General features: G+C 33.8%; 1 protein-coding gene and 1 pseudogene across 2 annotated transcripts in view; one reads left to right on the top strand and one right to left on the bottom strand.

The window, feature by feature from the left end:
- LOC114934106 (uncharacterized) overlaps positions 1-14,584 on the bottom strand; it is a 215,194-nt gene that overhangs the window by 26,682 nt on the left and 173,928 nt on the right. The window lies entirely within an intron of this gene.
- LOC114931827 (uncharacterized) lies at positions 1,954-3,951 on the top strand (annotated as a pseudogene). Its single transcript, XR_014925610.1, has 4 exons — positions 1,954-3,448; positions 3,539-3,599; positions 3,704-3,794; positions 3,887-3,951. The product of XR_014925610.1 is annotated as an uncharacterized LOC114931827 (transcript).

The following is a 14,584-nucleotide window of genomic DNA, read 5'->3' on the forward strand; positions in this document are numbered from 1 at the left end:
ACTCGAACAGTCTCAACTGCTCTTTTAGCTGAATGTTTAGAAGCAACGAAAAAGAATCAAGAATCTACGAAAATAAATTGAAGTACATTTCCAGGATTTTGAAAGAACAAACAAAATTCCAGGACGAATTTCAAGGACGACTAGACACTCTGTTATCAGTTCTTAAGGAAGAAAATAAAATTCGAAAATATTAATCAACGAATTTGATTTTCGCATTCGCAGGAAGAGTACACTGTAAAAAAATTCAGTAAATTTACACAAATAATAGATGTAAAAATTACATGACTAGTCTGGTAAATATAAAAAATCATGTAATTTTACAGAAATTATGTAATTCCACAAAAATTATGTATATTTGTCTTTTATTGTGTAAATATATCTTGTTTTACATGGAAACTTACGAAATAATGTAATATTTTAAATATTTTATGTAATTATCGAAATTTTTGTAATATTATGAAATACAACCGTAATATTCTAAATCGTGTGGTATATCCGTATGCCATGCGCGCTATATTACGCGATCATAGGTGGAAGTGGGGAGCGCTGTTGTCGCATTTCCCGCTTTTTGGCAATCACGTCGCGACATGTTACTGTTCTTATTAACTGATCAACAGTGATGCGTATATCAAGTACGTCTTACGAGTGTATATTACGAGTGCGTATTAGAGTGTCTCTCCGCACAAGAAAAGGAAGAGATCCATTTTTGTCTACTTGCCTTCTACGTTTCAACTTTCTACAAGAAAGGTAACTATAATATTTTATTAATTTTCTTCGAAATACGTACAATAGGTTAATCAGCAAAGGGAAAAATAGTAGGTCTTTTGTACATAGACTTTAATAGTGAAATTATTTAATATATTTATATTTATATTAAATTTAAGTCTTTTATGTATATACTCGCGATTCCTTGTTTGATATTCATTCATTTCGCACACAAATATTGTGAAAAAATGTTTCATATGGCATGTGAAAAAATGTTTTATATGGCATGTGCTAAATTCTTACACAGTATATATACATGGCTATAGAAACAAAAAATGTAATCTAAAAATATTACATACTAGTATAATTTTTATCTAGTCGCAATCGCGTTAATTCCATCGCATTGTTTAGATCAGCTATTTTTTGTACAATTAACGTAACCTAAAATCATAGTGTTTTGTTTATTAATAGTTCGACCTGACTTGTCGATAAAAAATTGTTTCTGTACACGTTTCGGCCTTAGGGTACGGGCCCTTCTCAAGTGTTATTAGGTATATCCTAAAATATTATATGTATATAATTAATGATATATATTTATGATGTTATATATAGGTGCGCATGTGAACGTGATACGTTGCAATATCATTTCTACAAGACTGAAGGAAAAAAATAATCTGTATTATATTATTATTGTTCAAAAGTTTCAATTTAAAAAAAAGGTAATCTCGATAGTTTATTTATTTAATTATTTTGAGATCTATATTGCAAAAGTTGCAAAAAATTCATCGATTTTTTTTTATTGAATTTTGACACTAAATATGACAAATATTATTATAATACACACACACAATATCAACTCATATATAAAACATTTTATGTGCATATGCTTTTATATTTTTATATTCAATGTTTTGTAATTAGTTAAATTCAATATAATTGTAAATGTATTATTTTTTCGTAACTAAAACATATTACTAAATCATTAATAATTTATACAAAAAAATTGAATAATTTTTAGATATCTTGAATATAATTCAATACAAAATAATGACTATATAAGAGAGAATATAAAAACACAACACATATAATTATTTTCTGAGTTAATGAACATATACTATATATAAAATATTTATATTTGATAGTTTTATTTTCGTTTTTAATAATTCTATGTATTAAATGTTACAGTGTTATTACTTTTGGAATATATCTAAAATTTCCTTCATAAATCCAATTTTTTCCTTTCTTTGATATACAATTTTTTGATTAATAATGTTCAAATGTTTAATGTGCAACTGTGTATTTTCATCTATACTTTTGTACAATAAGCACCAAATTCTTCATAAAGACATGCCGTATTTAAAAATAATTTGTCTGTTCAAAAATTGTAGGCAACAATTTAATAAATATCTCAATTTTAAGAAACATATTTTTAGACAGCATTCAACAGATAAAAAACAAACATGCATAACTTATTGTTGTAAAGAAAGAAATTGCAATGCTCATTTTAACGATAGATTAAATTTTAATAAACATTTATATAAACATATAAGACAAAGTAAAATTGGGATTTATTGCGGATATCCAGCTTGTTCTACTAATAAAATTTTCAAAACAGTCAGCACTTATACAGTACACATATGTAGACATCATCCAAGTGATAATTTTGATAAGCAATTTGTTACTAATAAAGAATTGATAAATTTTGATACCAATAATTTTGATACCAGTAATTTTGATACCAGTAATAATGACAATCTTTTTTTGCAAAAGGAAAGTTTAAATCAATTTTTGTGTGATGTGAACAATAATGAAAAAGCTATAGCACAATTATATTTAAATTTGACTACAAAATATTTCCTAACAGAATTTGCTCTACAAGCTGTAATAGATGGTATGTCATCTATATTTACACTTATTCAAGAACACTTTATTACAACTTTAAATGAAAGCGATCTTAAAGACGATATAAAAGAAAAAATTAAAGATATTTTTCAACGTAGTTATTCTTTCTTTTTAAATGTTCATAATCCTATAAATGGTTGTCTTCGAAATACACATTCGAGGAAAACATATTTTAAACAAAATTTTCAATGTCGATAAATATCCACAAATTTTCAAAGATATGGATGAGGATGGCAGATGTTTTGGAGACGGATCTCATTCAATATATTTAAAACTTCGAGACCGAAATTCTTATTTAAATAGACCACATATGAAAAGATGTCTAAGTCAAAGTTTAAATATACCTCTAAGAAAACAAAAAAAAGTATTATCTGCTAAAGCTGGATGTAATAATTGGCAGCCAGAAAAATATATTGACACAGAAACAGAAGAGACAATAGAGGACAAGGCTAAATTTCTACGTCAAATAGTTCACGATGATTCATCAAGCGATCCTAAGATTCAACATAAAATTAATTTGTATCTTGAAGCTACATATCCGGCGCAAAGATTGTTTCTTAATGATGTCTATAAAACACCTACTATTGAAGATGTTAAAACTACATGGCCAATTCTTTAAAAAAAAAAATATATGTTTTGGCATTACGAGCAATTAATGGGACATTCAGTAGATCTTCTAAAGCAAGAAATCTTAAAAAAACAAGACAAAATACTTATTTATGGACAGCATAAAAAATATAAAGATATCATTAATTCAAATAATCCTACAGAGTTAAAATTGATAAAAATTATTATGAAACATTTTAAAGAAGATTTTCAAGAATTATTTAAAACATATCCTGTAAATATTTTTTAAATATGTTTTGTGTTTAATTTTTTTATGAATGTGTCAAATTTACATTTTATTAACTAAAGTTAATTTATTAAACAGGAAGCAACACCCTTGGAAAATATAGAACCACCAGTTGTAGCACCATGTATTATAATCATAGGTAATTTCGCTATATAATTGTATTAATTATATTTTGACTTTATAGTATAGTAAATTAATATATATTTGTGACTGCTCTAATTATCATATATTTAATTATTACAGATGATCCAGCATGTCGAATGTTTTATTTATATATAGAAAAATTATTGATTGAAAGGACATATTGCTTTTATGAAGCCTTAAAAATGTTGATGTCTGTATATTACATTTTCAATATGGAATATCCCAAAAATAGTACATGTACCTTAGAATTTTTACAAAAATATTTTTTAAATATTCATCCAGCTTGTGGTTCAAAATCTCATAAGGTGTCAACAAAATACAAAGTATTGTCACTTTTTAATAAATTGAGAAACATCAGATCAAGAAAATATTGCTACAGATAACATGTAACAAACATAAAATAAAAGTAAGCATTATTCATATTAAAAAATTATGATATACGTTATTTATATTAAATATGTAATACACTTTATATCTTTATACATTTTAATACTTGTTTTATAATCTGTACTATTTTTATTTGTTTCAGATTTCTACAAAAGTAGAAATATAATCTATTACCACTATATTCTATATTCTATGTGAAAGTGTATAAAAAGCTTCATATGAAGATCAAAATAAAAACCACTTGAAAACACGCTACATATATTATTTTGCAATGAGAATCTCTTGGTGATTATACTAATAATTCGATGACTTCGAAGAAACAATGATTTTGGTTATAAAGTATATAACAATATCTATATTACAATATTTTTTACTGTTGTAAAATTATAATGTGAGTTTATTTTTTTTATATTTTTAAATATAATTTATTAATATATTTTTGTTTTGTAATCTCAAATATAAAGAATTTATTTTCGTTAGTTATTCTTAAATATATAATTAATATATTTATTTTTATATTACTAAATACATATAATTAATGGGTTTATTTTTTATGCTAAATATAAAGTTTTTAAATTGTCTTTATTTTGGTATTACTAAAAGAAATTCTTTATATGGTTACCATATATACGTTTATTTTTGCAAATGTAATATGAATTATTTGAATAAGTATCAACAAAAAGTTATTATTATTAATATTACATTAGATAATTATTATATTATATATTACAGTTTAATGAAATATGTATCTTTTATTTTTTGCTATTAACATTGTCAATAAAAATGATTGAAGGTTTTTGAAACAGGGTATTTCTTTAATCACGCGGCATATTGAGAATTATATATATATGTATATATATATATATATATTACTAACTGGAATAATCTTCCTGAATAATTGTAGTAAAAATTATATTTTAAAGTGTAATATCACAAACATGCAGAATTATATTACAAAAAGGTGTGGTAAACATAATCTCTGCAATGTGAATTTCATATTTCTATTTGTAACAATACAAACGCGTGAACTATTATTAAGTTCACATTTTGTGCATTTACACTCTGTTGTGTAAATTTAATATTTGAATGTTTAATAATACAATTGTAAAAAATATTTTTACATTACCGTTTTATAATTTTACATATATATTGTGAATTTACTTCTGCAATCAGCTCAATTACAAATGAAGAAATTAATTTTACTTCTACATTGCAAATTTACAAACGCGTGGAAATTTACAACTATTATAGTGGGTCCTATTATTACCCACTATAATAGTTGTAATTTTACACAAAATTTTTTTACAGTGTATAACGAAGTGCCGAAGCTTTCCCGGATTAAAGGTGTGCGAGCAAATGTCCGTATACGGGAGAGTTTTGCGATTCTGGGATTCTGAAATGGCAAAACTCGAAAATCCATAGCTGCCGCAGGGGCTATATCGCAGGATGGCCGGGACGTAATCTTCGCGCGAGAGAGCACAGGCCGGCGCTCTACGTATATAGCGAGTTCGTTGTCTGCTTCGCAAACCGAAACATCGCCTCGAAATATCCAGTACGGTGCGGCACCATTATCCACCAATTACGCCAATTACCGCGTGAATACGTGACACGAATGCGCGCATCCCCGGTTGTAACGCGCCGCAAAACGCAGTAACCATTGTAAACACATTTAAAGTAAAACCTTGCGCGCGCGCACCCACGAATCTGATCCCGAGAGAGCTTTCGCGTCATCATCGCGTCGCGCGATAGCGGACGAATACAGAATCGCGCGGTATCTATACGCGCGATGACGAATGGACTTGGGGGTTAAATAGCGACCGCATGAAATAGCGCTTTTGAAATTCGCCGGGGCAAAACCGCATCACGAAGGGACCCGGGAAAATCGCGATCTCTCCGAAATGTAGGACGACGCGGTGTCAGCGGGTGGATAACGATAGCTCGACGAATCAATCGGGCTTCTCTCTCTCTCTCTCTCTCTCTCTATCTCTCCGATATACGCGCGGCATAGCTCGATGAAAGCTCGGCGCGTTTCTCGTCTCGATCGCTGCATTTTCTCAGCTCTTTTCCGTCATGTCAATATTCTCCCTCTTTCTCGCTACACTCTCTCTCCTCGCGGCGATGTATCTCGCTCGAAGATAGCAGTTTCGCGCCACGTACATTCCATATACTTTGACAAGTCGTTGGTAAGAGATTGCGACGTGTTATATTTTTCAACTTAAGGGAATACATATCGCTCGAAATTTTCCAAGCGAATAAAGTGCTTGAAGAAGTGAGAAAATCGAGGAACCTTTTTTTCCCTCCCGTAAAAAGAGAATCAAAAGACAGGAAAAAAAAGTATCATTTAAAATTCATTGAAATTCCATTAGCACCAATCAATAGCATTTATTTATTAAAAGAAATGGAAATAAATAAAACACGAATATATAATATCGTATGCGATTGTGCACGATGTTCACGCATCGTCCCTCTTTTCTCGCAGATTTTCCTCGTAATAATTTATTTATTCGTGATCCAAATCGACGAGATACCTCAAAATGCTCCTCATGCAGCTAAAAGTGAAAGATGAAGTAATACAATTTACGGACACCCGAAATATATCGATATCTCGAGGGTATCGGGAGAATCCCTTGAAGACCTCGAAGACGATGCCCCGGCTCACCGCACATCCTCGCTTCGCCGGTCGAATTCGTCTTTCCGGGAAAGAGAAAGAGAGATGGAGAGGAGAAAGGGAGAGAGAAAGGCAGCTCGATACACGCCAGGCGGAAAATCGGATTAGGTACAAACGCGGGAGAGAGTAGCTCGAGATCGAGACGGGCCGCGCGCTTCAAAGCGACCTGTATAACTAATTACGAGTCTTATCTTGGGCCGCCTAAAAGGCGCTGATTAAACGGGGATTCGTAGCGCGCGACACGCGATTGAGTTAAGTGCGCGGCGCACTTTTGTCGAGGGCGAGGAGGATCTCGCTTCTACGAGGAGGATTCGGCCCCCGATATAATGGCGCGTTCGCACGTAACAGGACGACGAATACTTTTCGCGTAACGCTTATAAGTGCTAATTACACGTCTTTCAAAGAGAAAGAACGTCCTTCGACTAAAATACCTTAAATATTTTCAAGAGAAAGTCTTCAATTATACTTTCGCTTTGCCTGCGCTTTGTTGGAAATTGGCAAAGAAAGATCAAATGCGTGTGTCTGTGAAATATATGTATATATATATATATATATGTATAATTGCAAGGACATTTTATTTAATTTGTTCAGAAATATCATTCTTTCGATATATGTTTAAAAATATTGAGTTTTTAAAAATATATATTACGAATGTATCTAGCATATATGGAATGCGATAGCTGGAAGCAGAGTAATTTATTTTGGAAGCTCGCACCAAATTTAAAAAAAGTGTTATAAATATAATACAAATGAAAGTGGGACGTGTGCAATTTAGTCAGAGTGTAAAAATTTAAGTTACACTGGTTAAAAAAAACTTTATTAAAGGATTGCATAAACGTAGTAACACAAAGACTGGTGAAATCCAGATTATTTTCGTCATGTCAATTTTCAAACGATAACGCGATATAACGTAATAATATATTATACTGAAAGAGTGTTTGTATATTAAATTACGTGAAATATAGAAAGAAAAAAAACTTATTTTGAACTAAAGTATATATCCATCAATTAGCCAAGATATCAATTTCAATTCCATTTTTAATTACGCTTGACCTTAATTCCATACAATTAAATAATATAATGATTTAAAAATTGTTGCAATTTTGATCCATATATTCTACGCATATATCGAAATTTGTTAATATTACAGGAATACGCGGTTGTAAAACTCGCGAATTAATTGATATTATCGCGTGGATACAAAATGTGAGCTCTCTATTTCAAATAGGTAGAGATATTATTTACCGCGATCGTGCGAATTAGCAATGTGTTTAAACGAGAAGCGCTTTTCTAATATATGGGTTAATCACTATTGCGCAACACAGCGTATACGTACATATATAGGTCCCGTATATGGGCCTTTACAGCAATATTAACGGCCGTTTAACGACTGGTGCGAAAAGCGATCAAAGTGAATTACGCCCTGAACTGTCCGTGATTACTGGCACGGATCGGAAAGGCCTCGCATTCCGTTCGCGACGTATAATCCTCGTTAGTGCGCGAAATTAATACGAATACCTATCGTCCTCCGCATACTCGAACCCCATCATCATCGATCTCTATGCTGTATATTCTTATAAAAATTCGAGCAATTTTATATCTTCATTTCTTTGTCATTTTCAAAGATTATCGAATTATATATCGTCTACTTTCAAATAAAATTCTCTCGCTCGTGTAAACCAATATTCGTCGCTCACAAAAGAAACTTAATTCATATATACGCACGATAAGATATAGGTATTATAATCCGATTCTGATTCCGCGATAAAGAGACAGGCTTTTGCATGCGTTTATCTTATCGAAAAAAATATATGTGCGTATATATTTTCCACGATACACGGAAAGTTTCGATTATATACCGGTCAAAGGACGCGACAGGAAAATCAAATTACTCGTAAACAGTAACGCGCGAAAGGGAATCTAAACAGCCGGTAGGAAATAGAAGTCCTTTCCTTTGCACATGAACGAAATCAATGGAGCTCTCTCTAACGAGTTAACGAAGCGGCGTGAACGTTTTCGCGGAAAAATCCAACTAACCTGCAACTAACGCGCAATGTGCGGGCATCAAGGATATTAGCATATCGAGAGGTTTTCGAGAGAGCAACGCAGAGATAGAGGAATCGAGCGATCGGATGCACACGTTGCGATGAAAGTGGATGTATCCGGCCGAGAAGAACGGGATGAAAATTTCGCCTTTCGCCTGTCGCGTCGTTTAAAATTCGACTGCCGCGATGCCGCGCGGCTCTTTCTGTCTATACACCGAGCGGAAAATCGGATTGCCGAACCGGGCACGAGACGGATGAAGCGGGAGATTTCGAGCGACACATTTCGCGAACTGCGACTACCAACCCCTTCATCTCGACGTAAAATCGCGTCGCGCATTATTGCAATACGTGTGAAATAATACGCGAACGTTGCCCTCGCGTTTGCGTTGGCGGATAAAGAGCAAAAATTGGATGTAATATCAAGCGGATAATAATAACTAATCAATACTACGACAAAATAAAATTAATCATCGACTTTCAATCTTTTTTCCGATTATTCGAAATTCATTGTTGATAATCACTAAATTGTAACGAATTATTGAACGCAACATTAAGATGCTGTGTATATTCTCAAACTACAAGACATTAAAAATAATTCAATATTGATATGTAAAAAATAAAATTGAAACTACCTCGGAACCAAATAATCTCTTTAAAAAGCATAAGCTTTTTCAATAAGCACGTCTATTTATTTGATGCACATAATATATCTAAACTTTTTTTAATTTTCGAAATTCGTATATTTTAGAGTTTTATATATCATGTTCCTGCGTTTCATTTAAATAAGCCATTTATTTTAACGAATTCAATCAATCGCTTTTTCGCGAGATTTGATGGTGATATCGTTTTAAAACGCGATATAATTCATAAAGCAAGTTTCGGCAGCCGTCGGGGAAATAAACGCATGAATAAACGGCGTCGGCAGCGTCGAAAGTTAGATCGCGCTTTTATACCCAGCCTGCTCTTGGGCCGCGACGCGCAAAATTCGGAGTGTCGATGTCCCGTCGTATGCGCGTTATACGAGGCGGAAAATCCGATTACAAACGGTAGACGGACGAGGGCTAGAGAAAGAGAGAACGAGAGAGACAGAGAGATTTCAAACAACCGCGACAGCTAATCATGCTTAATTACACATCTTACACTCTCGATCGCAGAGAGAGAGAGAGAGAGAGAGAGAGAGGACACGCCTCATTAAAAGCGATTCACGCTTATTAGTCCGTATTCTGAGAAGAAATTTGCAGATTATGACACATTTGTCACACAGTAAAAATAAAAAACGAACCATTGTTCAATTTTTTTTCCGGTCAATTGTGTGACGCAAGATTTTTTTACATATATATCTATGATTTCAAAAATTGAAATACTGTTTTCAATTCCTATATGTAAACGTACAATACATATGACTGTGAAAAAAATTCAATAAAATTGAAGATTTTTTAAAAAAACAAATTCGGAAGAAGAACTCAAACGCTTATAAAATTGTGTCAATACGTATTTTCCCCTCCGGGAGAGATCCGTAAAAATATACAAATGTACTGATTATATTTCAGCATCGTATAAGCGGATTAAACGCTATTTACACACCGACTGTTCTCCCATGCGATTTGCTCGACACGTCGCCATGAAGAAAAAGTACCTATATGATGTTACCTTTCACCGGAAGGACGCGAAGTTTTCGAAAGGATCGTTCGATTTCAGATTACGATTTTAGTAGTTGAAGAAGAAGTTTCCGAAGCCAGGAATAAATAGGAGAAATTCGTGTCGGGAGAAGGAAACAACCGCGATTTACCGCGAACGCGCAGGGCATCGGCAACATTGAACGACGCCGATATCGGTTCTAAGTAATTAATTCCGTCTCCAACGCCACGGCACGGAGGATGTCACTCGATCGGATGCCGCGTTCCATAATTTACGAGAAGAGGAGAGACCGCCGGTGCTATAGCTCCACTCGGGGGTCCTCATAAATTCTCGCGGTGGATTAAGAGAGGCGCGAACGGTCGTCCATCGACGGCCGCTGACGCGATCTCGATGGATCCTTATTAATAATAATTAACTGATTACCATAATCAATTAGTTGGTGGCCTTAAGCGCGACCAGACGCGCAAAATGGTTTTTGTATAACGAGCTACTGCAGGCGTGTCGGTACTTAAATTAACTCTTCAGTTTGATAATGTAGATTACACAAATTTTGTTGACATTAATATGTTCGATATTTCCAGGAAATTTAATGAGAAAAGTGATCTAAGAGCTACGGTGCATTTTTTAATCATATAATATTGTAAGAATTATAATTTAATTTTTTAATCATAAATTAAAATTAAGTTTGACATATTTCATATTTATATACGTACATATATAAATTTATATATATATACATATTTATGTATATAAAACTAATAAACTTTACTAAGTGCAGACTGTTTATGCAAAACGATATAAGCAACTGGAATGTTATTAAGCTAGCCTGATTTCATCGTTGCAAACATAAAATATGAGCGCCTATAGGACGCTGGACGTAGCGATTGCTCGGAATGCTTCGAATTACCTCGCAGCTTATTTCATTTCGCAATATGTACTCCGATATTGCACTTTATGCGCGCGTAAGCGACGCTCTCCCCAGAAGACATCGTAAAGCGCGAACGCGAGCTTAAGAGTTAATTTCTTCGACGATAAAATTGCATACGATGGTCAACAAATTAGCGCGTTTATCGTCCACTTTGCGACGTAAATTATGGTACTCAACGTGAAAGCTTCGATGCGGTAACGTTGCATGATCGAGTGCCAATTTTTCCTTCCTCGCACGCAATCAATTATTTTGCATCTGAATAATTGATAAAACTTTACATAAAATTTAATGTTGAGACATACAAATTTTAAATCCTTTATAATTGTATGATAAATCATTTTTTTTCCACGAATATGTGATTTAATTCGCGCTTAAAAAATTCAACGTAATCAATTAAAATGAATTCTTATATTTTTGAAGCATTTTACATCGGACATTTATGAAGTGTAATATATGTATTTTTGCGGAAAGTATTTTCGAAAGGTAAATATGCATATATATACATATAACGGCCTGTAAAATCCGATCGGCATAATCGACAGAAGCGAGTTTGATAAAAATTAAGAATTAATTTTAATTAGCAGCCCCGATCGAGACGTAAAGTGGAAAGTCAAGTTGCAGACAGCCGGCCGGCTAAGGAGAGATCTCAGGAGGGTACAACTAATTACGATCAATTAAGTAGTCTTATGCCCTTTCACCCGGATAGGTGGGTGCTAAACCTAAGGGGGAGGGGCAGGGAAAAGGGGGGTTAACGGTAATATATCGTGTATATATGTATGTGTAGAATTTTCTCTTCCGGCTTTTCCGGAGAGGGAAAAAAACATTTCTCGATCAACGAAGCGTTGTGTAAACGCCAGCTTATAGAATAAATCTGCATTATATTCGCCCGTCGAAACATAAAAGGCGTATTCGATTGCTGCATAAATAAATCCGCGTACGATTCGTCATGTTTTGCAATGCATATATCATTTAGCTTTCAACCATGACTGCTTGTGTTTGCGCAATTAATTGTAGGCATGATTGAGAAGAATATGCGTATAAAATGATGTTAATTGAAACATATACGCGATCAAGATATATATTCGGATTCGATGAATTTATAAATTTAAAAGCAGAGAAATATACGGTCTCGAAGAATTTGTATATCGATATCCCGAAGCTAGAATAATTACGTGCTTTTCATTTTGTTGCTCGCATATATTTACAAAACGGCAAATGTGCTTCACAAAATACCTTCACTCTCGCATTTTCAATTCAAAAATTGAAGATTTGAGGGTAAAAGATGATTAATTACAGGAAAGGACTAAATAAAATCGCGTATATACGTTAAGAACGCAAAATATTGACAAAGAAAGCAAAAGGAAAACGTCAAGACGACGAGTTCATGATTACGTAACGTAACCACTCTTCGTTAAACGCGTCTCGTTCCTCCGGATCTCGCGCAAAAATATTTCGTCCCACGAGCTTCTCTCTCTCTCTCTCTCGTTTTCCCTTTACCACGACACGATAAATATTATTTCCTGAAGATTGCAACATCTCTATTACGGGATATTATTCCACTCCGAGTGTACGCTTCTCTCGAATTTATTCGCGATGACGGTGAACGCGCTCACCTGGAGACAGGTGCGTCTTTCTATCTTTCTCTCTCTCTCTCTCTGCACGGGCACAAATATACGGTGTTTATAGATATTTATACGCGAGAGAGCTCGCGTTTCACAACCGGTTTCCGGAGGCTGCGCGAGGACGAAGACGAAGACGACTACGAGGACGAGGACGATGACGTGGGCGAGTCGCCCCGATCGATTTCGCACTCTTTTATCAAGCACCTAGCTCGGGAATTATGTTTCCTTTGTGCGCATTCGAAACTTGCTATACGAGAATCCGCAACTTTTCCATTATTATTGCATCGCATCGTATATATTTATACATATATAAATGACTAAGTCTCAATTTTTATTTTTATTATTAGGTCAACGCTTTGGATCAATGATGTGTCCATTATCATTATTGTCTCTGGTAAACTCGAGAAACAGACGTAAATTGGAGCATAATTGTTTGTGCAATTTTTAGACCGTATTCGCATCTGTGAACTGCGTTATGTAAGCAGAAAACTTGTATTTTTCAATATATAATATGATGAATCTAGTTGAAATCGGGCAATCTTCATGTATTACGATGCGCGACCGGCAACTCTTTGACAGTAACAATGATTTAGAGCATATGAGGCTAAGTGCACGTAAGGAGCAAGTGCATGTAATATCTTGGCACTTTAATAAATTTAATGCTATTTTACTCTCTAGTCTTCTCTCTATCTTAAAAGTTAGAAATTTCTATCCTAAGTTAGTAAAGGAGAGGAGGAACACTCAGTAACTTTCAATCACCCAATATATGCTTGTCCCATATACTTGCCTCATTTTTATCTCGCCTTATTTTTCAAATGTCCAATTCGCTTAGACGTTAAGGTAACTTTTCGCGTTTTCTGATTTATGAGATTTATTGAAGAGCGAAAATCCTCTCCCGTAACGTAAGCAAATGCGCGAGCACAAAAGCGGCGATAAAAATATAGGCTACGGCTGGGAGGCGAGCAAACGCCGTGAGAGAGAGAGGCGTAGTTGTTGATAAAACGAGTTTGCGATACGATTGTTTCGAGGGCGATTCGAACTGATCGCTCTCCACCGCGCACTTTGCGCGCTTTATTAATCGTTTCGGGTCCGCGTTAACGTGAGCGGAAAAAAATCTGCCATTAGTTTCGTGCGTGTTTCGGCTTCGGTAATCTCAAACTCGCGCTATATTAAATGGATTTACGCGAAATTGCAACTATTTTTTTCCATTCTTTTTATTTGTATTTATTTTTTTTTTTTTCGGACGCAGACGGAGTTTTTTGTATTATTTAACGCGTCGTCGGGATATCACGGACGATGAATTATAGATCGTCAGCGCGAGAAAAGCTCGCGCGAGAATGTTCAAGCTCCATTTAGCTGCAAGGGCCTTTAAAAATTTATCGACATTGCGGAAAGTAACGAGCCTTGTAATCTGTTCCTCTTACCCATTACCGGATTGTAATCTTCGCGGTGAAAGAAATTGTATAATAATTGATACTTCGATTTTTTACATTATTAATACGATCGATATTTAATGATCACGCGCATGCACACAAAGAATGATAATAATTTCAGAATTGTTATATGTATTTGCACAAACAAAATTCAAATTCATAAATACACCTATTTATTTATAAAGAATTGAAAAATATAATATTTAATATGTCCGATATACAAGTTCATTCGTTTTGTAATCTAATGGATCATCTGTTC

This window comes from Nylanderia fulva, unplaced genomic scaffold (assembly GCF_048542155.1).
Source record: "Nylanderia fulva isolate GAGA-0341 unplaced genomic scaffold, ASM4854215v1 Scaffold45, whole genome shotgun sequence".
Lineage (NCBI taxonomy): Eukaryota > Metazoa > Arthropoda > Insecta > Hymenoptera > Formicidae > Nylanderia > Nylanderia fulva.